At 42.2% G+C, this 26,919-nt stretch overlaps 1 protein-coding gene across 6 annotated transcripts in view; it reads right to left on the bottom strand.

Moving 5' to 3' along the window:
- ZMIZ1 (zinc finger MIZ-type containing 1) overlaps positions 1-26,919 on the bottom strand; it is a 348,947-nt gene that overhangs the window by 195,290 nt on the left and 126,738 nt on the right. For 5 of the 6 annotated variants that reach the window (XM_056531358.1, XM_056531360.1, XM_056531359.1 and 2 more), the window contains exon 4: positions 3,925-3,986. The exons of the other annotated variant lie outside the window; for it this stretch is intronic. The gene's annotated coding sequence lies outside the window, so the exon portion shown is untranslated. The remainder of the gene's footprint in view (positions 1-3,924; positions 3,987-26,919) is intronic. 6 annotated transcript variants of the gene reach the window in all.

The raw sequence follows: 26,919 nt of genomic DNA, 5'->3' as shown, positions 1-26,919 counted from the left end.
ACCTTTGGGCTGCAGGCACCTTTCAACAATTCCCCTCAAGTTTCCCAAGGTTGGTTGTTAGAGCATCAACGAAGAATTGAGGAAGCCAAAGACATTGTTGAAAAGAAAATGGGTGAAGTTCATGAGCGCCAGCAGAAAGATTATAATGGAAATTCTTCGGCTCAGCCCTTACAGCTTGGAGATAAAGTGTGGCTCCAAAAATTCCCTAGGACCCATAAATTGGACTCATTATGGGAAACGGAACCATACACCATTACTGCAGTCCCTTATCCCGAAACGGACGTGTACGAGGTACAGAAAGACGGGTTCGAGCTACAGGTGCTCCACAGAAATAGGATAAAAGTGTGCCTGAAAGAAGATATGCTTGGCCCATCTCCTTCTACTCCTCCTGCTACTTCTACTCCACCTCCAACAAGGCCAGTGAGAGAATACGTGCCGGGAGAAGGGATCCATCCCACTATGGACGTTCCTTTATTCCCATCTCAACAGCCTACCATGTATTGGGGTATACAGTTTCCAGCTCCATCCAGCCAGCTGCCACTGGTTGCTCTACCCAGACAGTTGCTAGTAGCTGTTCCACCTATCCAGTTGCCAATAGCTGTTGCTCCCTGTCAATCACCATTGGTTGCTACACCAAGCATCAGTCCTGCTCCTGTGACTGCTCCAGTTCTTGATGCCCCTACTCCATCGGTCTTCAGAGAACCCCCCAGTCCAATCGAAGATGTTGCTTCTGTTTCCAGCCCTCCAGCTGGTCCCTCGGGGGACTGAAATTCTTGAAGAATCTCCAAGTGAAGGGACTCACGACGACTTGGAGGTGGTGTTGCGGCGGTCTCAAAGGACTACCCAGGGCAAACTACGCATAAGGTACCAGGACTCACATTTAGTACCTGCACACATAGTACCTTTGATAACCCACTTCAATGCTCTGCCTATAACTTTTCAGTACTCTAGATTACTGACTTAAATGTACTACCTCAAGTTTCTCTAGTACATACACCAAAATAAATATCTCACTTAAGAAAAACACTTTAGGGATTGTGGCCTATTGAAATTCAATTCCTGCCACTGTTGGGTACACTCATACTTCGTTTCTCTGTACTGCGTGTGTGAGATGCTCTACCTGGCCAGTAGGTGCTCTTGCAAATATAGAATTAAACACGTAATTCTTAAAGTAACCTAGGTAGGTTATGTGAAGTGCTCTAGGGGTAAGTAGCGTGTAGCCGATAGACCCTAGCAGCCAACCTTACTGTGAGCTAGCCTCCGGCTAGCCAGTATACCTTATGTGTACTAACAGGTAACTCATTGTGGGCGAATAAAATGTGTGAGATAATAAAAATGTCTAGTCAGCTTGATGCTAAAGGTATATAGAGCTGTACTAATGTTTATTTAGCCTCATAAAGATGTGTAGAGAGCTAATAAAAATGTCTCCTGAGCTAGAAACTACATATTAGATAGCTGTCTAATTATCTAGTAAGCTTTAAAATGTATCATAAGTTTAATAAAATGTTTTAGAAGCTAGAAACTAAAGTTTAGATAGCTTAATTAATGTCTAGTTAGCATTAATGTCTAGATAGCGTTAATGTCTAGATAGTATCAATGTCTAGAAAGATTTCTATTGTCTAGTTCAGATACTATTAAGAGTATCAGAGAATGTAAATGTGTTCAATGTTTACTTAGGATGTATAGCAAACTTGTCATCCTAGTCTAGTCCTAGTCCCTCTGCCTTAGGGGACAGGCGTTGAGGTCGACTTATCTTAAGTAAGGGGGTTTGTGGTGTCCCGGTACCACATCCTATATGGTACCTGTATATAGGTCCCCATAGCCAGAGTCCCTAGGACATCGGGGTCCTTCTTATTTAGTCCACACCTTGTCACCTCTCATCTAGATATTAGTTATCTTACAGTTTACTCCGAATTTCTATAAATGTAATTGTACAAATGTATATAAGTGGTTAATTACCTGTACGGAGCGTAGCAGGACCTGCGGGTCACGTGATCAGGTAAACTCTATGGTTTTTGCTTAAGGACCTTTGGAGGTCCCTATGACGTATTGCGCCCACAATTCCTTGTAACAGTGAGTGACAGGTATTCGGACCAATTAAAACGGCCCTGCTCATATAAGGTAGTGGCTGCCATAGCTCGCTCTCTTGTTCCCGGGCTTTGATGAGAGAAGGATCTGCGCTGCTGTCATCGGTGAGTTTAGGCCTGAGCCTTGCGGCAACGGCTGTTCATTACCAAACCATGAGTGTATAAATCCCTAAGCACTCTGCAAGATCACCGGACCTTATCTATCCCCTAAATCCGGACGGATCTTCGCAATTAACCCTAAATTCAGAGACTTCTAAAACAAGTCAAGGTCCGCAACAACTGCCAATCACTTAAGTGTATAGAGACTGTATTGATGAGACTGTTACTGTTCATTGGATGTACCGCAAGCCTTTAAAGTAAAGTTTATCAAAGTTCAAGTTCAGCTACCTTGTGGACCTTCAGTCATTATTTGCATGCACCTATCGTTACTGGGAAAGGTGGCGATAGGCCGGAGAATTACCTCAGCCTACTAGCCCTCAGCCTGACGTCACAAACTATAGGGTTAACCTTAACCCCTGATATACTAAAGCAAAACCCTGACTACACTACCACTACCCCAAAGGCCTACCACACTTGCACTAATCTTATTTGGATTCATTGAGGACTTACTTCACCGTAGGGGGATTAAAGTACACACTCTTTCCCCCCTCCTGGATGACATCAATACATTGAGGCTACTGATCCTTCGGACAAACACTTCCAATCTCAACCAAGGTAAAGTACTTTTATTCCAATGAAGTTCCATTAACATACACACAACCAGATTAGCATGCTGCCAAATAAATGTCAGTAGAAGTAGGATGGCCAACAAAGTAGAGGATTTACACAGGCTATACAATATTGTAGAAATTGTTCACTAAGACAATTTTAAAAGTTGCCTAAAGCAAACAAAACAAACAAAAAATTCAGCACAAAGGTGACCACAGTCTTAAAATCTGTCACCGGGTTTATGCTGCCATATCAGCACACATACATTGCATATAGCATAATCAGCAGAGACCCTTTATCCAGTTGCAATGTGAGCTGGACATTGAAGTCCTCTCAGTGATGCTCCTTTAAAGGGGTACTCCGCTGCCCCTGCATTCGGGAAATTTTATTCCAAACGCTTGGAGCAGGCAACAGGGGGTCGTGATGTCACGCCACGCCCCTTATCATGTAACCCCACACCCCCTCAATGCAAGTCTATGAGAGGGGAAGTGGCATGACACCACGAGGTGCGTGGTCGTGACGTCACGACCCCCTGACGCCTGCTCTAAACGAACACCAGGTGTGGTACACACCCACGAGACCCCTTGGATAGATCCTTTGGATAGGGAATAAGATGTCTAGGGGTGGAGTATCCCTTTAACCTTAGCAAATTGATGTGTTTGTTTAAGAAGCTGCGGATTTGTTGAAGATTTTCCGGGTTCTGTATTACAACAAAGTCCTTCTGTACAAAACATTTTTGGACATGCTGGGCACATGGGAAATACTGGGATGAGATGTACTTCTTAAATTTAGAAGCATAACAAGTAATTTAAAGCTATTTAAAATTACATAGAAAGATTTCATGACTATCATGACAGCTATACATGCAATACATTTAATATACCGTACATGACATGACATGACCACACTAATAGACAATATATCATTGCATTATAAACCTGCATTCACCAAGGCCTAATATATAACTAATATATAACTAGTTAACCTGACAAGTACATTTCCTGTCAGATTCTGGGAAATCTGAACTGATAAAAAGAAGACTCAAAGACTAAACACCATTAAAAACCAGAGACAACCCTTAAAAGATATTTCTCTTATTAGAAGAAGAAAAAAAATATTGTAAACTTACAAATAAAGGAGAGCGTTCCTTGTCTTTCTGCCCTGCTCTTGTCTTTGTGAATCATGTGAATCCTAAAAAGTAGAGATTATAATTGTGCAGTTAGCTGTGCCCTGTGAGAAGTTCGTTCAGAATACTCATGACTGGGAGCTACATAATACAATCATTTTACTTGTGCCCAGTATGTATATAAACTACAAGAAAGCTATATATATATATATATATATATATATATATATATATACACACACACACACACACACGTACATACATACATACGCTGTGATCATCCTATCTATTGCAGAGATGCGGAACGGCTTTCTCCTGTGCTCCACATCTCTGCACTATACTCCGTCCAGTGATGTGGATAGAACGGTGAGAGCGGTGATTGGCGGCAACCATCCCGGCCAATCACCATTCTGGGCGGAAAATATGAATGAGTGATTTACTATTCACATCACTGGCCGGCCGGAATATAGTGCAGAGATGTGAGCGCTGTATAGAGCCGCTTCGCATCTCTGTTATATTATCGACGATCACATTGGGCAATATGTCTATTAGTACAGGTACTACTACTCCCATCATGGAACAGTCTGTTTCATGCTGGGAGTAATAGTACTACCTAAAAAATAAAAATAGAGAAAAAAAAGTGAAACACACACACTTTATTGAAAATAAATTAAAAGTTCATTATAAAATTTTTTTTATTTTTTTCTATCAACTGGATATATATATTTCTACACAATTTTAGTTCAAAAGGCAGAGCCAGTGTCCACATAACCAAATATCACAACTAGAGATGAGCGAAGTTACAGTAATTTGATTTGTCACAATCTTCTCGGCCCGGCAGTTGCTGACTTTAGCCTGCATAAATGAGTTCAGCTTTCAGGTGCTCCGGTGGCTGGAAAAGGTGGATACAGTCCTAGGAGAGAGTCTCCAGCCCACCGGAGCACCTGAAAGCTGAACTAATTTATGAAGGCTAAAGTCAGCAACCGCCGAGCCAAGAAGTTTGTGACGAATCGAATTACTGTAACTTCGCTCACCTCTTATCACAACTACCACTCAGCTTTTCCTGACTCCTGAATTACATACTGATATGGAGTTATCTATTCACTTCTGATGTAGCATGTAAAACTACGATGATGTAATACAGAAATCTAGAAAAGCAGAGTATTAATCAATGTGGACGCTATAATAAAGGTGAAATTGGTTGGCATTCACGTAATATGCTCATATGCTACTATCTACTGATGTTTCATAATTGTAGGCATTCATCGACATCTATGCTTAATCACATGACCTAACAAACATGGAAGAAAATGTATTTATAGGTTTTTCTTACACACAACACTAAAAATGTGATGAAACTATTCAGCAGATTTGAGATATGTTCTACAAGATGCCTCATGGCTTTTAGTATTAACTCTGGTGGTTGCCAAGATATTTCAGAGCTTCGACCAGTCATGTCCCATAACTTTTGTAGATTAGAGACTCAACTTTCCAATCCTCTATCAGTGGTTTCCAAACTGTGGCCCTTCAGATGTTGCAAAACCACAACTCCCAGCATGCCCAGACAGCCAATGGCGTCTTAACCATAGCTTTTTGCAGATTAGTTTTCCTGAGAGTGGCTGCTGAGCCTCTAGCCACATGTATAAAGCAATGTGGAATTTGTAATTTTACCTTATTTTAATATATTATTAATGTCTGGTAAGTAAATAAAATGCTTCAGAAGCATGCAGTATTGCTAACCAGTCTGCCCCAGTTGTAATAAAAAAAATACACCAAAAACCCATTTGCTTTGTAGCTCTGTATTTTCTCTTCCCATTTAGATTATCACTGTAAATATTGATTAAGCAGTTGCTGAGTATTAGACTGCGTTCACACGGCCATCTAGACCCGTCCCGTTCTTCTCCCGTCAAAAATAAAAACAGGTTTTAAAGGGGTACTCCACTGGAAAACATTTTTTTTCTAAATCAACTGGTGCCAGAAAGGTAAACAGATTTGTAATCCTTCCAGTACTTATCAGCTGCTGTATACTACAGAGAAAATTCTTTTGCAAGTCACAGAAACTTTTTATTTCCCCATTAAAGTCTTTCCACCACTTCTGCCAGTCCTCTTCCCAGAGCTGCTGCACAACACTGCTCCAACTGTATTCATTCGCTGTCTGTTCCTCTGTCTGTGGCATTGTTTAGCACAAGGCAGTATATCTTTATTGAAACAGTTAGAAGGAAATGACACCTCATTCTTCTCTAAATGTCCCTATAAAGATATGTGCAAATTTATATAACAGGGAGAGGGTGATGTAGGCCATAGGGTTGGTCAGAGGTGTCGACATCACTCAGGGGCCAGAGCTAGAGCTCAGAGACCAGATCTGGCTACACCTCCTAAAACAGCATAGTATTATGCATTGTCTTGGGAGGGAGGGGCTCAAAAATTGTTGAGACAACACCCCAATGACATTTAACAGACTACATAACTTCCTGTCAGGGGTACTTCAAGCAAAAGCATGCTGAAGCCAGTACAGTTTGTGACACGATATTAGAAAGTTCTATGTCTTGGGGTGCTTGTTTTATTTTACTACAAATTTTCTGATACCAAAATACACCTTTAAGACTTCACACAACCTTATGGCTTAATACGAACTGGGGGCAGTCTATACAGTAGTCCACACTGTTCTCTACCTCTAAATGACTCTTGACACATCATTTAGTGTATGATATTGTGCAGAACCATACGGACTCTGCAATGTAGATGATGCAAACTCAGAATTATCATGAGGCACTAACAATGCAGTCCAAATAGCCAAAAAGTTTCGGCGTATGTACTAGGGCAATGAGCCAGAGAGTTCAGCTGATAACCATCATACAGAATATGGTCCATACATGATAAATTCAGCCCCACCATGAGATGTAAATAAAGTGGACAGTTTAATGGCAATGCTATAGTGAATGACTAGAAAAGAGAAGAACTCGAACCCCAGACCTAAGTAATATAATATGATGCAACAAATTATATATTAAGAAAAGGAGATGAAAGAGCAGGAAATGCACATTAAGGGAATGTAGAAAATAACCAGGCAATAAGCTGCACGGAAATGACCAAAATAAAAGAGTGACAACGACAACCATATTGCGATTACCTTTTAATTGTATAAGAGGGAATTCCACAAGTTAGAACAGAAAAGAATCCAGCTAATGGGTACTGTGAATGGCTATTTACTAAGAAGAGGATGCCAGAGGTTTAAAACCCTTAAAGGAGTAGTCCAGTGGTGAACAACTTATCCCCTATCCTAAGGATAGGGGATAAGTTTAAGATTGCGGGGGGTCCGACCGCTGGGGCCCCCCGCAATCTCTTGTACGGGGCCCTGACAGCCCGCGGGAAGGGGGCGTGTCGACCACCGCACGAAGCGGCGGCTGACACGCCCCCTCAATACAACTCTATGGCAGAGCCGGAGCCGCTTTGTGCGGTGGTCGACACCCGCTTTCTGGACGGAGAGCCTGGCCCCCGTACAGAGAGATCACAGGGGGCCCCAGCGGTCAGACCCCCCGCGATCTCAAACTTATCCCCTATCCTTAGGATAGGGGATACGTTTTTCACCACTGGACTACCCCTTTAAGTTGGAGGCTAAAACAATTCAAATTTTGTATGTTATATATGACCATAACATGACCATTAAACCTTGCAGTGACTGCAGTTCATGCTGGATTTTTTTCCCAATTGAAGTCAATGGGGAAAACCAACAACATAACTAACATGAATGGACACCTTAAGCACTGTGTGGATGGTTTCTGTTCAAATATTTCATCACAAAACCTCAACATAAGTACATATATCCAGTTTCATGCAGGAATTAAACCCAAATACCACTATACTAGTTAGTCCCCCCTCCCCAACACCACCAGTATCCTATATATGCATGTATGTTTACTTATTTATTTACTTATTTATTTACTTATTTCACTTTCCTTAGCAACCAGATATTTAACCATTGGTTTGGCATACTAAATTACTACAATATATTTATACTAATTTATGGAACATTTTGTTTGCTTATACTGGCGGTATCAGAGCCTTACAAGGATACAGCCCATAAAGGGTGTCTGCTATGAAACAAAACCTCTTATATGTAAGGACTCACAGAACTTCAGCTCTGACCTTTTTATCTGATTAAAAAGTTTCTCCTCAGTAACAGTTAACTTTTTTCATTGAAGAGACATTTACTGCTAGTAACAGACGGTGCCAGGGCCAGATAGGAACCAAACCAATGTTCTTGTTATGTTCACATTATTCCAAGAAGGAAAAAGAAAGGTTTCAGAAAACCTTGTGAAGGACCCCAAAGGCTTTGTTTTTATATGGGGATTAGTGCAGCTGCAATGGGGCCATCTGTGGGGATGTGGCACGCTGAGGTGGGGACAGGGGAAAGCAGGGAGGGAGTTGGAGCAGTTTCAGCTTTCACTCTGTGAGCAATGGTGATCTCTCTACTAACAATTTTTAGAAAAAATAAATAAATAAGAGAGTTAGTTGTAATGCAGTGGGAGGCTTTTTGCACATGGTCACTGCCGAGGAAAGACTGCGTTGGGCGAGGATTTGTTGCCCATTAGAGTGCAAGCTTTCTGTGCACTGACAGATGGAGATTTCTGGTGAGCATGGACATGCCACAATGCTCCACAGCCGCCCCATTGTGTGGCACCTGCATTTTACAGTGCTGTCCCCCTTAAAACACCCTCCCTTTCTCTCTAGACGTCTTTTAGAGAAAAAGCCAGCTGCAGCCCTTTCACTCTGTTCTTAAATGGAGCCTGTCACCCTGTTAACAACCCACTTTTAAACAGGCATGTCCAGAAAGTGCCAGCTTCAACTTATTGAGCTTGTCCCTGCCTCATCATGCCAAGGAATAAATCATATATGCATCTCCTGCAACAAAAGAGGGATTCTATAGTTCTTATAAACCCTGTCAAACTTACAAACTTCGGCTCTGTATATGTCCAGGTAAAAAAAGACCTTAATGTCTATTGCAACCAATCACATAGTAGTTTATAAATCAAAGCAGGTTGTTGTCAGCAACTAGAGCACTTCCTTTTGTTAAGACAGTTTAGGTACATGAAACTCACAGTACTTCCTATTGTTGGAAAAGTTCTACTTTAATCCGCAGGCTCAAGGATCATATTAGAACATAACTGTTTAAGACATTATGAAAGACTTCATAGGATTCACATGTATAAAGTAAACCCTAAAGCAGAACCATCTCTACAAGCAACAGTTTAGATTACATTACAGCTGTTGCTTCTACTGTTATTCTTACATTTTATCATTTATATGTGATTTGTCAGATTGTTTGACACCTATGTACTATATCACACATGAGGATAAGGATGCAGCCACAGTGTGGCACTGTTCTGCTGCTGTATATGAAATATATAAATATGCCCTCATACATTTAAATCCATGTAGTCAAACAAATATATAGTAAGTATACTGATAAAAGAAGAGGAAACAAGCAGGCATGAGCTTCCCACTCTGCAATGTACTTGTGTGTAAAACAACATAATGATTCCAGGGTCCTGATGGTTTTCTACAGACTGGTAACTGACACTTTAGGAAGAGTTTCTGGCTTGACATATAATCCCCAATTTTATTTATTTTTTAATCTGTTGCTCGCCAGCCGCAGTGATTTCCCGCTTTGACCTGCGATAGGCTGCGCTGCAGTGCAACGTATTAGGTCCCGGCACCAGAAAGAAAACCAGTGCCGCAGCTCAATACGTCACACTGTCGATCCATCTATCTCTGGCTGAGGTTGGACATTGCTGCGGACGGCTATTAGCTGATCTGCAATGTGACACGTCGACCACCAGCAATCAGGAAGTAGATGGCACCGAAGGACTCGAGAGGCGATACTGGGGCACTGCAGGAGCAGCTGCATGTAAGTCCAAGTTGTTTTATATGTGGCACTGTAGAAAGGTTCTTTTTCTTCAGGAGCCTATCTACTTTGCATACTTTTTTTCCCCCCCCAGACTCCATATGACCCTTTGGCAGTCTCCTTCATGAGACACACAAGACCCCCTGAACCCATATTGGAAATGTCAGCATTACTATTTCTTCCACTGAGAATGGTAGACATTAACAGTCTGCTCTTGAGTCCAGGGGACACTTTACATGCTCCATTTATATGGATGAGGGGCAGTGCTGAAATTGGTTTCCATTTCTTCCACTACTTGTGACCTCTAATTTGCCAATATTCTTCACTTTACATAATAAAAATACCTCTGTTTTAATTAAGAGTAAACAAAACGGACCAGTGTCAAGCTTCAAGGAAATGTTCTCACTATTTTCAAACTGCTAGGAACAATCTAGTAATTTTCAATGGCCATCAGTTCCAAGGCCAAGACTAAACAGAGATTTGTAGTGAACTACAGCTGCAGTCTAAAGGAATACATTGAATTGCATGCAGTCTTGTGGACTGCAGCTGTCAGTTACACTACAAAAATGTGTGTGTAGCCTTAGAGTACATGGACAAGATGAAAATAAAGCAGTCTTTGAGACTATATTAGGGAGTTGCTTCAGTAACAATCGCCCAAGTGATAATTTATCAGAATTGCTCCCTTTAGTCATATGACAAAGACGGAAAATTATCCCACAATGTCTTTATACTGCAAGTACACACTCCTAAAGAGAGCAATTTAGGTATAAAAATCAGGAAATCTCATCTTGCATTGATATAGCATATAGCTAGGATATACTATCAGATAATTCCAGCGGATCCAGATAGCAAAAGGGCCAGGCTGTGTTGCATATGGAAAAGTTATGGCATGTCCCACACTATGGCCCTCATTTACTATTCTAAACCCGACCTCTTTTGTCGGGTTTTTTTGTCGCATCTTTGTCTGCGCCATGTTGCAGACATTGTGCGCCAGTCTGCGACACGATGCGAAATTTTTTCCCGACGGACCCGATGTGGATTCTCCCAAACCCGAAAAAGGGGCGTTACCCGACATTTCTGAGCTTTCCCACGTATTTATTAAGGTTTCCAACCCGAATTTGTTGTATTGTTGTGGATTTTTTCCCGAGAGCTCAGAGGAGTTGGAAACCAAAACCAACAAAACCCACGTGCGACAAACAGGATGCGACATAGCGAAAAAGCAGTCGGGTAAGAAAGCAAGATAGACTTACTACCCGATTTTCTTAGTAAATGAGGGCCTATGACTCCTATTTATAAATAAACGGCCTCTAAAAAGCCAAACAGGAGAATCATTCTAAAACACCACTTACACTAACAGCAACACCATGTAAAAAGGTGCGAGATTTTTGAGCAAAATTGCCATTGAATAAAAACTTTTGCCTAATATAGACACCTAAAGTGCTCTTCCACAAATGATAAATCTCCCATCAGTGTTTTTCTTATATTCATTAAAAATATATATGAAAATAAAACAAAAAAAAACCTGTCAACTGCTCATCTAGAAAGTTGGAAACAAGTTGTAGAATATTGTTTATCAGTAGTGAAGTCCATGCATCAAAGAATTTACTCATAAAAGCGGAAGAAGGTGCAACAATGTAATAACTGGGATGGTTTTTCTTAATTTTCTACTTGATCTGGAGAAATACATGCCATTAATTAAAATAATTTCCTTTCAATTGTTTGAGGTATGTTTCATAAAGCAAGAATGTTCAGCCTATAAACATTGTCTTGGGTCATATGTGTGATGTATACAATATGACACACTGTGGCTCAGGAATCAACCACACCAAGGGCTGAGCAGCAGCATGACATATTGGGCATGTGCCCCGGTCTTCTTCCTGGTGCCCAGGTCCAATGTTCATACTGCCGCTCAGGCAATCACTCGCAGAAGCGGGACAGCAATGTGGCCAGCGAATCGCTAAGCTGCAGCATGACATATTGTGCTCAGAAGCCTTCCGGGCCAAATAAGTTACACTTCTGGACAGGATTTGGTTCACACCGGAGATTGGAGCAAGACATGGAAGGCACCGTGGGGAGGGGCATAGTTCACAACATCCCTCCCTCCAGAACCCTTTTAACAGAAAATACTACTACTTTTATTCTGAGACTTTTTTTTAATCCATTTTGTTTCATGGGGCCCAAATTATAGTCTTCACTTTTTTTTTTTTTATAATATTAAGTAACATTAAATAAAAAATATGACATAAAAAATAATTTAGTATAGTATATACAACTGGTTTTACAACAACCTGTACTACAAAATGATCCCCCACAGCAAACTCTCCCAACAAAACAAAAAAAGCCAGAAATGTGGTTTTCCTTCAGCATGCCTCTCCACAGAAAAAGGGAATAAGTGTTAAAAATAATAAAAAGTATATGTACCCAAAACTTGTACAATGAAAATTAGGCCTTGTCTCTCATGTAACTTTGACTTTCAAAATGCAGTGAAAAACAAATGATTTTGTATTGTGCCAAAGTAGTAAAATATCAATAAAACTATGCAAATTTAATGTTGCCGTAACTGTACTGACTAACTGAATAACTTTTAATTTATGTGGCACGGTAAAAATCTAAAAACAAACAATGAAGGCATTAAAGAGGTTCTCCTTGCTCGATTCAAGTGAGCTACGCAGGCAGGCCAGGTACTATAAAGCGATTGCTGCATGTAGGTGAAATCATGCCTGCACAACCAGTACAAAGTACATACAATATCCTAAAAACATTGTATGTACAATGGCTTTTACATGTAGGACGTGGTTTCATCCACATACGGTGATCACAACAAGGTACCTGGCCTACTGGCGCAGCCTGCCCCTTTCAAGAAAGTTTCAGGCTCAGATGACGCCAAAGGAGAAGTGAATACGAAAGAGCATGAAAAAAATGAAAAAAGAACACCTATTCAGCTCCCAGATAACACCTTTAAAAAGAGTATTGAAAAACGTATCCCCTATACTAAGGACAAAGCAAATCCTCCCCCCCACCCCGCAATCTCCCGTACAGGGCCCGGCTCTCCGGGCCAGATAGCATGTCGACCACCGCACGCCCCCTCGATACAGCGCTATGGCAGAGCCGGAGGTTGCAGAAAGCAGTGCTCCGACTCTGCCATACAGTTGTATTGAGGGGGCGTGTCAGCATCCGCTAAGTCCAGTGGTCGACGCCCCCCCCACCCGCAGACTGCTTGGGCCTCGTACAGGAGATTGCAGGGGGATCTGAACCTTACACCCCCACCCCCCAACCCAGCCATGCAACCGCCCGGTGATCTGAAACTTATCCCCTATCCTAAGGTTTCTCAATACTGGAATACTCCTTTAAGGGCTTGAATGAGTTGCCTCCAGGGCTGACCTTCTCAGATCCTACATCCAGCACCCTTGGCAAACAACAGGTTTTGCTGGGGAAAAGCAATGGCCAAACAGCCATTTCCCCTGGAGTGGACATAAAGAATTACAAGGCAACCAATAAGATGAATGGCCATTCTTATAAGGACAACCTGAGTGTGTCAAATTGAGATATGATCCTACTCAGAGAGAGTCTCTAACAGTTTTGGTTAATTAAAAAGTGGCCATACAGTTCTCTCTCCCAACCTCCCAATATTCAAGAACATTCAGCACGGCCAACCATTTGTGTGTTCTCTATGAGGGGAGAGGCAAGTCACATCCTTCCCAGAACCAATGTGTAGGGAGGTGAAAAGCTAACACGCCAGGGCCTTCTCTCCACAAACATTATCTGTTGGGAGGCCGGCATACAGCTTCACATGTATAGCATTACACCAGGAGATACGTTAAAACGGTACCTAAACGTATGCTGTGGTATACCCATAGACTTCCAATATATAAAAGTTGCCAAAAGTATATCAGCCTCGGCCTGATTTTGTGCCCTGTACATTTGGGTATGATTTTGCATAAAAAAATTGCATACTGTAGTATACTTATTTTTCTCCATAGAAGTATATTAGTGACAAATTATTTTAACATATTAAGAAAAAAGTATACATAAAAAAAATTGCAAAATGATACAAATGTATAACACAAACAAAACCGTATGTCACAAAAACATATGCAACACTGAACCAAACTGGATCTGTTTTGGTATGCCACAAACGGAAGCGAGTAATATATTTGTGAACCTACCTTAAGGCTCTGTTGACACGACAATTTCTGCAGGAATTCTGCATGAAAATTCATCAATAAATTCTGCAGAAATTAATTGTCCATTCACTTCAATGGAATTCATGCAGCAGAAGTTCCATTGTGTGAATGGGACAGTGGAATCCCACTGAAGTGTATTGGCTATAAATTCATGCAGAATTTTTATGCAGAATTCCATGCAGAAATTCTGGTGTGTGAACATAGCCTTAGATGGCTGAGCCAACAGGTTTATCCAACTTTAGTCTAAGGTGCATAGACACCTTAAGAATCTCAAGCAGACAACCCCCACATAATTATCAAATCCTTTAATAAGGCATTTGGACAGCAGTTGTTTTAATATTCCTACTATTATAAGTTAAATGTCTACTGATAAAATAGGCACTATATCACATTTTGTGCTTTTCCACTACATTAATGTGAAATCTACCAATATTTAGTTAGGAGAACATGCTGTGGGGCACAGAATACACAAGGTGCACAGTTCTAGACAGTGCACCTGAAGAGCATTGCGTGCTCTTATTGCCCCGTGTGGCTTACTTGGCCCCTAACAAAGGCCACGTTCCATCAGCCAGGAATGTACCTGACTAACTGATTCACACACCTGGCAGTAACCAGACACCTACTCTGTCTGACTTTGTCCACCGCCTTTGTAAGCAATATAATATATTACAATGTGACTTGGTTTCAGCTTTGAAAATACTTTGTAACACTGTCTAAAATAGTTAATCTAACTTTAAGTATATCATCACAAAAACTATGAGAACAGTATGTTTTTCATCTACTGTGCCCAGTCTTTCAGAACATAGGGGTGCAGCTTTTCCTGGACACCACTTTGTTTACTTAAAATGGTGTTTCCCAACCTGTATGCTTGCCGCATATTCCTCCTGAGGACAGCGCAGATGCGTCAAAACTAGTAGAGGAGGCAAATTTTCAGATTTTAATCAATTTCACAGATTCCATTTGTTTGGGTACTGCAGACCCATAAGACAGGAGATCACTGGGTTGATCCCAGAATTCACTATTTATCTGGAACTGTGAAATTGTGGTTTTAATCACTTGTCATCATTTTATATGATAATGTAATAAAAGTTACATTTTATTTTATTAGGGGGTTCACTTCAAAGGGATTTGTGTCCTGGGCTTAGGCCCCGGGTTTGTGTGATATATATTAGTGGGATCCCTGACCCACCTAGGGGGTTTCTTTGTGGTTAAATAAGAGATGCCCCTCATAGAGCATAGATTATTTCTAGCAGCACGCTCATGTTACCGTCATCACCTGTACTCTTTCCAGGAAATTACTTCTAGTATACTAGGCAAAATGTGGGTCTGCACAGAGCATAAACATTGTCATAAAGAGACTGTGTGAGTGTTTGTGATTTTGGAGGCATTTTGGCACTATTAGAAATCAGCCATGTATTCTATCTGTATAACTCTCTGCCCATAGAACCATAACAGTTAAGTTGGCTGCTGATACTTTGTGAACTCACAGTGAGCAGAGAGCAGTTCACAGTAAGCACCTGGATGCCAGCTTTAGATCAGTGCTCTTATGTACATATTTGCAGAGTTCTAATTGGCAAAACTGGAAACTTGTTCTCACACCATGATGGTACAATTCTTGCATTTAATGTGCTGAAAATTACATCAGTGGAGTCCTGGAACATTTACACACACAATTAGCTCTTGTATCAAACATGTATTTATGTGTGTACATGTTGGTGTTTACGTATGTACGTGTGACTTCTGGCTGTAGAGAAAAAGCTCATGTAGCTCAAAACATAGTGCTACAATGAAAATGCACCACCTTCACTCATGTCATATAACCTTATCAAAGACATATACTGTTATATATTAATATAGGACTAATGTAAACAAAAAACAGATCATCAAATTGCATGACAATGCTTGGCTAGGCATGCATGAGTGTGTGGGTTCAGGAGCTATAGTTGAAAAATCTAATGATAGAATAATAGCTTACTAGCTAATCGTGCACCCAATTTACTCATCTGATGATAGCATGATAAAGTAAGCTCCAAACTCTGCCCACAGGTCAAATACTCCATATAGAACAATCTTATTTAACATACTAGCATGACAGTGAATAACAGTCATGCTAGTCATAATACGGCTTTGCTTTATACATTTCTCTTGAGGTACATGATCCATCAACTTTACATATGAATGCCTTAAATTTTAGGAGGAATTCTCTCTACACAAGGGGGGGGAGAGATTTATTAAAACCTGTCCAGAGAGAAAGTTACTGAGTTTAAACAAATAAATAAATCTCCCCAAAGTAGTATAAAGAGTATTCCAGTGTTACAAAAGGTTTTAAAATGGACTATGGGTGCATAAAAAAAGGAACCATACTAGGGCTGGGCGGTATACCGGTTCATATCGGATACGTTTTTTTTTTTTGTTTTTTTTTACCCACGGTATGGATTTTTGCCCATATCGCTATACCGGTCGGGCCCCTCCCCCACCCTCCGAATTAATTATAGAGCCCAGCCAGCGGAGCCCTCACCTTTCCCGGACCATGAGCAGGGGGTCCGTAGCAAGTAACAAGCGTGTGCCCGGCTTCCAGTCATGCCCGTACACTCTGGAAACTATGGCTATGATTCTGGAGTATTGACAGTCCTCCAGAACCATAGAGGCAGTTTCCAGAGTGTACGGGCATGACAGGAAGCTGGGCACACGCTTGTTACTCGGTGCGTGATGAGCGGAAAATCCTGTAACCGGCGCCCTCTCAGTGTAACGCGCTCCCTCCCCGTGTAACGTGCTCCTTCCCCAGCGGTATACTAGAATTCTCCAACCCTCCATGAAAAGCAGCTGCCGGCCGACATAAGCCGGTGAGACCCGTGAGGAGGCGGGGCGAGTGCGGGAGAGTCGGGATGTGTAACACGGGGGGGGGGGGGGGGGAGGGATGTAGGAGAGCGGTAATACCGTGATACCGCCATAATAAAAAAAAATACCGTGATATAAATTTTAGGTCATACCGCCCAGCACTAAACCATACTCCCCCCTACCTTGAGCCCTAGTAGCTGCCATTCTAACAGTGCCCATGCTTCTTTGTGCATGCCTGAATGCCTATGACATGTTGTCTTTATAACCTAAAGGGTAGTTACTGCAGGAAAGCAGGATGAAGCTGAGAGCAGCGGGGACCTGGTGCCATGAAAATGGTAACTGCAGGGTATCGGGATATGCATATAGTTTTTTTTAATTTATTTATTAATAATGCATAACAAGTCCATAAAAAAGTTAAAAGTTATGGTAGCTTGGGAATTACCCTTTAATTGAGCTTGTTAAGCTTATAAATACAGAGTAGGATACAAAAACAAGAAGGAGGCGTCTTTCCATTTGGACCCATCTTGGTGTTGGCTTAAAAAGAATTGCATCAAAAACTACACCTAGGTGATACAAAGAATGGAGGGTGGCAGGTATAACTTTGGTGCAACATCTCCACCCTGCTGAACCTCGTTACTTCCTATTCCCTGAGCTTTGTACTAAATATGGCTTCAGGGAAGGCCAATTTTTGCAATATAATCAGGTTATGGCCTTTCTCAGGTCTCGACTGGTTGACCTTACTGAAGAGCACTGCTCTACCATGTTTGATTTTTTCATATCAACTAGTACCCCGCGCCATTCCCTATCCCACCTGTATCACCACATCCATGGGAAGGGAAGTGGGGACGAGGCTAGCTCCCTGGGAAGGGAAACTGGGTAAGCAACTCTGGTGGTGCCTTTATTGGAAGGATGGGCAAAGGTGAGGAAGGTCATTGTGAATGAGGTATGGCGGGGAAATCAATTAAAAATATTACACAATATGTTGCATGGCTTCACTTTCCCCGAGAACCTCTGAATGCCCCGACAGAATAGAACATTGTCCTAACTGTGGAGAGCAGGGTACAGACTTATTGCATAGATTGGTGTTGTGCCCCCTTACTCGGGGCTTTTGGAGGGAACTATTTGAGGTATTATACCGTAAGTTGAAGATTAGGTTGCCAAATGATCCGTGCCTGATAGTTCTCTATATTGCGCCCAAAGAGGTGGAAGGGACCAGTTACATGCTTTATACTGGTGGCAAAGAGTTGGCTCCTGGCTCACTGGCTGCAGCCCTATATGCCCAATCCTCAGGAGGTGATCATACAGCTTAAAAGATATATCTTTTTAGACCAAATGGAACTTGGTGGCTCTAAGGAAAAGTCAGCAAAATCTTTTTTCAAAAATGGAAGACGTTTAGGATTTATTTCTTTGCTTACCTGTCAGATCCCACAGTCAAAACAATACTGTTTTATGTTAGGCTCCTTTCACACTTTGAGCATTCATCCATTATTAAAAGTATGCTTTCTGTGTAAAAACGGATGTATAATAATGGATGAAATAACGGGTGCTAACGGCTAAATAAATATTAATCCGTTAACCCCTTAAGGACTCCTTAAGGACATCCGTTAACCCCTTTTGCACATAAAATTCCATATGATGGCTTATTTTTTGTGCCACCAATTCTACTTTGCAGTGACAGTCATTTTACCCAAAAATCGACGGCGAAACGGAATAAAAATTCATTGTGCAACAAAATTGAAGAAAAAATTTCATTTTGTAACTTTTGGGGGTTTCCGTTTCTACGCAGTGCATTTTTCGGTAAAAATAACACCTTATCTTTATTCTGTAAGTCCATACGGTTAAAATGATACCCTACTTATATAGGTTGGGTATTGTCGTACTTCGGAAAAAAAAATCTTTACTACATGCAGGAAAATGTATATGTTAAAATTCTCATCTTCTAACCCCTATAACTTTTTTATTTTTCCGCATACGGGCCGGTATGAGAACTCGTTTTTTGCGCAGTGTTCTGAAGTTTTTATTGGTACCATTTTTGTATTGATCAGACTTTTTGATCGCTTTTTATTCATTTTTTTCATGATATTAAAAGTGACCAAAAATACACTATTTTGGAATTTTTTTGCGCATACGCCATTGACCGTGCGATTTAATTAATGATATATTTTTATAGTTCGGACATTTCCGTACGCGGCGATACCACCTATGTTTATTTTTATTTACACAGTTTTTTTTTTTATGGGAAAAGGGGGGTGATTCAAACTTTTATTAGGGAAGGGGTTAAATGACCTTTATTAACTTATTTTTTCTCACTTTTTTTTTGCAGTGCTCTAGCTCCCATAGGGACCTATAGCACTGCACACACCGATCTCTTATGCTGATCCCTGCAAAGCCATAGCTTTGCACGGATCAGTGAGATAGAGGCTCGATTGCTCAAGCCTGTAGCTCAGGCTTGGAGCAATCAAACCCCGATCGGATGCTGCGGTGACAGGTAAGGAGACCTCCGCTTGCGTACCAGCTGATCGGAACATAGCAATTTTATAGCGATGTCCCGATCAGCCGGATTGAGCTGCCGGGAAGCATTTACTTTCACTTTCAGACGTGGCGGGTCTGAAGGATTAATAGCGCGCGGAACAACGATCGGTGCTGCACGCTGTTAGCCCAGGGTCCCGGCTATGAATAGCAGCCGGGACCGACCCGGTGTGATGGGGGGTCATGGCATGACCCCGTTTTAAACACCGGGACCGGGCTCAGGGCGTACAGGTACGCCCTGAGACCTTAAGAGGTTGAGACCCATTATAACATCCCTTATGTATGGCCGTTTTAACACCTCATCCTACAGACTCCCACAGCCGGGACTACTACTACTCCCATCATGGAACAGACTTGTTTCCATGATGGGAGTAGTAGTTCCCTGGCTGCGGGAGTCTGTAGAAAACTGGGGAGGCTACATTAGTGTTTGTACTACTACCCCCATCATGGAACAGAGTCTGTTCCATAATGGGGGTTGTAGTACAGGGGCTAAGGAATTGATCGCACTGGGTCTCACTTCTGAGACCCAATGCGATCAGAAGTTATTAAGCAGGGGAGCGGGCGGCATGGTCTACAACCCTGCAATGTATCATGTGTTTTAACTTTCATTTAATTTTTAAATCCCCGCGGGGACCCCTGAATGGCCGGTGCTGAGGAGCCATATAGGGCTCTCCACAGGGATTTTAAAATGAACATTGTGAGTGACAGCAGGGGCCATATGTATATTAAAAGCCCTGTGGGGGGGGGCAAGATATATAGCGCGGCAGGGAGGGGGCAGACACATAGCCTATATATCTAGCCCCCAGCCCATTTATAATATGCTCCCCGCAGCGCATTAAAAAAAAGATATGATCCCCGCCGGCATATATATATACACACACACACAATGCTTAGAGAATAGCAGCACACCCATATGGTGAAAAGAACAGAGCTTTATTGGCCCATGTTAGTGCGACGTTTCGATGGTATCACACCATCTTTATCAAGCATACTTGATAAAGATGGTGTAATACCATTGAAATGTCGCACTAACATGGGCCAATAAAGCTCTGTTCTTTTCACCATATGCTGTTTGGGTGTGCTACTATTCTCTAAGCATTGCATCGTTGGATGAGGTCTGCGACTGGAACCCTATTTCTTGCTTGCACCCCTACCTACCATATATGGACAACTGAGGTTGTGCTGCCTACCCTGTGATTGATATATATATACACATATATATATCCAACAAAGAAATGGTGCAGCACTCCAACAAAATATCCAAAAGAAACTGAGTTTATTCACCACATGTTAACAGCAACGTTTCAGCTCAACACTAGAGCCTTTTTCAAGCATAGTGACAATCATCAAGTAAGGGGATTTTATACCCAATCACAAATCATTTCCAATACAGTCAATAAACATCAGTAAAGTGCAAAATATCAAAATTGCATACATACAGTGCAATACAAAGTATTATATATATATATATATATATATATATATATATACACACACACACCCCGTAGGCACACTTAAACATATGTAGATGCGCTGGGAGGCAGGCATATAGAGTTATCTGCCCCCCACAGCGCTTCTATATACATATGCCGCCGAAGTGCTATGTATAAAAAGTATTTCCCTCAGCTAGTGCTGGGCGGTATATCGGTTCATACCGAATACCGAAATTTTTGTGCTGCACGGTATGAATTTTTCCTATACCGCAATACCGGTTGGGCTCCTCCCCCTCGGGAATGAATGAATTATCAGCCCAGGCCTGCGCTGTCCCCATCGGGGAACTACTCACATGTCCCCCGCAAGCAATGCCCTCCTCATCCTCCTGTTTGTTGCGGGCCGCCGGCGCTGGAACTCTGTACTGTACACTATATCCCTATTCCCGGGCTGCAAAAGATAAACAAAATAAACTTTAACCCACCTTCCTACGTTCCCCCTTCGGTCCGGACCTGCTTCCTGAAGACGGGAACGTCAGAGAGCTGTCAGCCTATCACTGGCCACAGCGATGTTCCACCTCGGCCGGTGATAGGCTGACAGCTCTCAGACGTTCCTGTCCCAAGGAAGAGCATGAGGCCTACGTAGGAAGGTGCGTGAAAAGTTTATTTTGTTTGTTTATCTCTTGCAGCCCGGGCATAGGGATACAGCGTACAGTACAGAGTTCCAGCGCCGGCGACCTGCAACAAACAAGAGGACAAGGGGGGGAGAGATAATTTGGGGGGGGGGGAGAGAAGCAGAACAGCGCTCGCAGGTCACATGATTTGGGGGGGGGGGGGGGAGAAATACTGTTATATACCGTGGAACTGCCATAATTTACAAAAATACAGTGATACACATTTGGTCATAGCGCCCAGCTCTACTATCAGCATCATGGGCCAGCCACTGGCACTATGCACTGCTGATAGAAATACTTTTCATTCATAGCGCTGTGGTGCATATTATAACAAATGCGCTGTGGGGGGTGTATAGATATATATGTATATATATATATATAAAAATGCGCTGGCGGGGGTCATATCGTCATATCTACAGGGGCATATTATAAATGGGCTGGAGGGAGGGGCTAGATATATAGGCTATATGTCTACCACCTGCAGCGCTATATATCTTGCCCCCCCCCACAGGGCTTTTAATATAGATATGGCCCCTGCTGCCACTAACAATGTTCATTTTAAAAAAAAACGTGGAGAGCCCTGAACGACTTCTCAGTACCGGCCATTCAGGGCTCCCCGCGGGGGATTTAAAAATGAAAGTTAAAACACACGATACATCGCAGGGTTGCAGACCATGCCGCCCACTCCCCTGCTTAATAACTTCTGATGGCATCGGGTCTCAGAAGTGAGACCCGGTGCGATCAATCCCTCAGCCCCTGTACTACAACCCCCATCATGGAACAGACTGTAGTACAAACACTAATGTAGCCTCCCCAGCTGTCTGCAAACTCCCACAGCCAAGGAATTACTACTCCCATCATGGAAACAAGCCTGTTCCATGATGGGAGTGGTAGTAGTCCCTCAGCACTGCAGGAGTCTGCTGATGTCACCTCTTCTGAGCATGCTCAGAAGAAATAACAGATATTACAACCAGGTGCAAACGGATGACATGAAGGCTCATCCATTTGCCATAGACTTCAATGATAAAAATAACAGCCGTTAATTTACCCGTTTCTTGTGACGCAAGAAAAATTAGTGCACAAATGTAACAACATTATTCATGACTGGCCATATCGGGTCATAACGGATAATCAAAAAATCCCACAGACTTGAATGGAATTTTGTAACGGACGTTTAACATCAGTTATTAAGGCTTTTCTAACTAATATTTATAATGGACCTTTTAACGGAACAACTTTATAGTGTGAAAGGGGCCTTACTCAGTACCTCATCTTGATCATGTACAAGTAATTTTTATTGGGGACATTTATCATTGTTGCTTTGGTAAGAGAGTTCTGTATTCATTTTATTTATTTTTTGCTTTGCTTATGTGTGACACATTTATCATACTATCACAGGGGGGTTGATAAATTTGGCTCACATAAGCAAAAAACAATAAATCACCTTTGAATACCATTTTTAAGCACACATAAGCAAAAAACAATAATTGACTTCAGAACACCACTTTGTAACACCACCCTAAATGTACTAAACCTTTTTTTGTTTGTTTGTTTTTGTTCTCATTTCACATCCGTGTATTCTGTGGACTACTACAGATTTGGTGGACTACTAAGATAACCAGCTTTTTTTGTTTTGTTTAAAATTAATACAATTGTTATCGATGGCTTGTGGGGGGAGTTTTTTTATATATATTTTTTAAATAAAAGTTATATAAACGTGTTATGTTTTTTATTTTTATTATTTACTTCACAGGCTTAGTAGTGGAAGCTGTCTTAAAGACTGAGTCCATTACTAAGCTGGGGTATAGCGTTAGCCCCGAAAACAGCTAGTGATAACCCCCAATTATTACTCCAGTACCCACCACCACAGGAGTGCCGGGAAGAGAAGGTACCAACAGGCCCGGAGCGTCAAAAATGGCGCTCCTGGGCCTAGGTGGTAACAGGCTGGCATTATTTAGGCTGTGAGGGCCAAGGTCCTTGCCCACCCTTATGTCAGGCTGCCGTTTCTTGGTTGGTATTTGGCTGAGAATAAAAATATGGGGAACCCTATGTGTTTGTTTTTTTATATTAATTATTTATGCAAAAAAAGTTTGAGGTTACCCATACTTTCATTCTCAGCAAGATACCAACCAAGCAGCAAGAGCCTGACGTTACCAGGGTGGGTGAGGGCCATAGTTACTGGCCTTCCCCAGCCTAAATACCGCCAGCCTGTTACCGCCTAGGCCCAGGAGCACCATTTTTGATGCTCCAGGGATGTTGGTACTGGCTCTTCCCGGCACCCCTGTGGTGGTGTGTACCGGGGTAATATGGGGTTAGCTTGGGGCTAATGCTAAACCCTGGCTTAGTAATGAATTCCATCTATAAGACAGCTTCCACTACTAAGCCTGTAAAGTAAATTAAAAATAAAAAAACATCACGTTTAAAAAAAATTAAAAAAAAAAAAAAAAAACACTTCCCAACAAGCCCTTGTTAACCATTTTATTAACATTAAACAAAAAAACTGCTGGTCATCGCAGTAGTCCACCGAATCCAAAGTAGTCCACAGGATACACAGATCTGAAATAAGAAGAAAAAAAATATCCACGGAACATAAGTTAGTACATTTATTGTCAGCCGCCCACACATCTCCCACCTGCCAACGCACGACTGCAACTCCCAGAATGTCCTCACTGTAAGGGCAAACTGGGAATTGTAGTCATGTGATGGCGCGCTAGTGGGGAAACATGTCACCCATGCCGCATTACTACAATTCCCAGTATGTCCTTGCAGTAAGGACATGCTGGGAGTTGTAGTTGTGCAGCGTGGGCCAGAGATGTGCGGACAGGTGACAAGCTTGTCACCTGCCCCGCCGCATGACTACAACTCCCAGCATGCCTTTACAGTAAGGAGATGCTGGGAGTTGTAGTCTTGTTGTGGGGGCAGGTTGGAAGCTTGTCATCCGTCCGCACATCTTCCGCCCGCCTGTGCTGCACCACTACAACTCCCAGCACGTCCTTACTGTAAGGCATGCTGCGAGTTGTAGTGGCGCGGGTGGGTGACAAGGAAGCCAGGGAAGCGGGCAGCATTACGCTCCGCTCCATGGCTTCCCAACAGGAAAAATGAAGTTACGGCACTGTAACTTCAAACTTCCCTCTGGCAGCTGTGATTGGCCAGGAGGTCCAGGCTAATCACAGGTCTGCTCGGGAAATATGAAATTACAGTGCTGTAATTTCATATACCTGTCAGCTGACTACGCTCCCCGGCAACCTGCTGGGACAACTCCCAGCATGTCCTCACTGTAAGGGCATGCTGGGAGTTGTAGTCCTTCAATAGCCAGCGGGTGGGTGGTAGTTGCAGGCGGCTGGGAGCGGAGCTTTACAAAAAGTCGCACGAAAAGTTGCACTTTGCGACTTTTCATGCGACTTTTTGTAAAGCTCTCCGGCCACCCACCCAATAGCTACTGCAGGACTACAACTCCCAGCATGCATAAACAGTGAGGACATACTGGGAGTTGTAGTCCCAACGGCTTGCGGGTAGGTGGTAGATGTGGGCGAGTGCTGGGGAGCGGAGCTGGGCTGCTTCTTCAAAATGCTGTTAAAAGCAAGTCGCACAAAAAATTGCTTAGGAGCAGATGCAACCTTTTTGTGCGACTTTTGTAAGCAAAAAAAAAACTCAATCACCTATAGTTCACAAAAAAATAGCATAGCTGTTCAATGTGATAGGCTAAGTGCACTGTCATGTTAGGAGCTCGGACTCTGCCTTCTCACTGCTGCCCCGGCTCCCTACATGACAGTGGGCTCAGCCTATCAACGGCAGAGGCGGGACATCGCTACGGCCGGCGATACGCTGACTGCAGTGTGACGTTTCAAACCTAAGAAGCTGAGAGGCACGGGAGGCCGACATCGGTGCAACGGGGGAATGTAGGAAGGGGAGTTAAAGTTTTTTTTTTTTTCGTTTTTGCAGCCCGGGCACAGGGGAAGTTAAAAGTATTGAGTCGCAGTTCTCCTTTAATAAAATGTGGATTTTTTTTTAAAGAATTATATTAGAAAAAACTATTGTTTTGCCAAGATGTACAACATAGAAAAAGTTTTTCTATCTGACAGTGCCCATTTCCGAAATTGGCCAGATCATGATTCCTTTTAAAGACACCACATGGTATCTGAGGAGATGCTTGATGGGCTCTCTGGGGATACTGCAGGTAACTTGAGGACCTGGTAATAAGAGTACTTTAGGCATTTTAAGACTGTTCTTTGATGCAATGGATCTATATCTGCTGAATTGTGCTGGAAGGGATGGCTCTACTTGTGCAGCTCTTATGTTGATGCTATAGGATATGATTTTCTTTCACTTATATTGGGGTATAGATGAGCAAGGATGGGGGGGGGATCTTCATTGGTAGGTTAATTTACGTAGGAGACGGAGTTGTGCTTAACATTTTTTTGATTGAGTTTGCACATAAGTCATTTTGTATGACCAAAACCATGCCTATTATTTTTGCTTATTATACCTGTTATTCCATCGACTGCTGTGCTGCTGAATTGTTGGAGCATTGTCTCGGCTAAGTCTTTTGTTAAATTGTTAAAATTAATAAAACATTTTCTAAAAAAAAATAAAAAAAATAAGCCTTATGATGACCAGGGAAGTGGTCCATAACCTATGATGGGATACATCACACCTCATGGATATAAAAGCATAAGACTGCTGACTACCACCATTAACCAGCATTAGAAACAGCTGTTGAAATAAACAGTATACAATGCATACAAATAACAATGTTTACAAATATTACTAATGTTTCACAATTATACTTGAACTCTAAGCACAATATAGACATCTAACTGTTCCAAAAGGCACAAATTCAGCCGTACCACAAAGCCTGCATAGTAACCTAATATACACTAGGGATAGTTCACAGAGTGCACCAATTCAAAACACAGTCATGGGCTTAGGAAGGGGGGGGATATGAAGGTTAGGGGGGGCAGAACAGGAAACATCCTTAACACAAGTCCCACAAAACATACTCTTTGGGCCCTTAAGAGTTGTAACCACTTTAACAAGCTCTGACTTTTTGCTGGCAAACCTGTAAGAGCTAGGAATTGTGACACACTGAGTAAGCTAGGAGTCTCCCTCCATCACCTCGTTCTCTCCCTGTAATTTATTAGCTGACTTATGAGGACGATATACATTACAAATGCAGCAAACTTCCCCATGCTCTGCTTAAAAGAAAAACCTTTGAAATGAACTCTTTCCAGACTTGACATATTTCTACAAGGGGGGAGGGGAGACACACACAAGAGGAGGGGGAAGCCGGGCAGAAGCACAAAAGGGAAGCTGCACAGACAGAACAGGATATGTCCCACAAATTTCTTGCAAAGCCCCCCACTACTTAAGATTAATGTCTAGTCTAACTTGACATAAAAAAAATGTGGTATATCTATCTATACACACACACACAAATA

The sequence above is a fragment of the Hyla sarda genome, chromosome 7 (assembly GCF_029499605.1).
Source record: "Hyla sarda isolate aHylSar1 chromosome 7, aHylSar1.hap1, whole genome shotgun sequence".
Lineage (NCBI taxonomy): Eukaryota > Metazoa > Chordata > Amphibia > Anura > Hylidae > Hyla > Hyla sarda.
The sequence above is the reverse complement of the archived record's forward strand: the minus strand, read 5'-3'. Positions and strand labels throughout refer to the sequence as shown.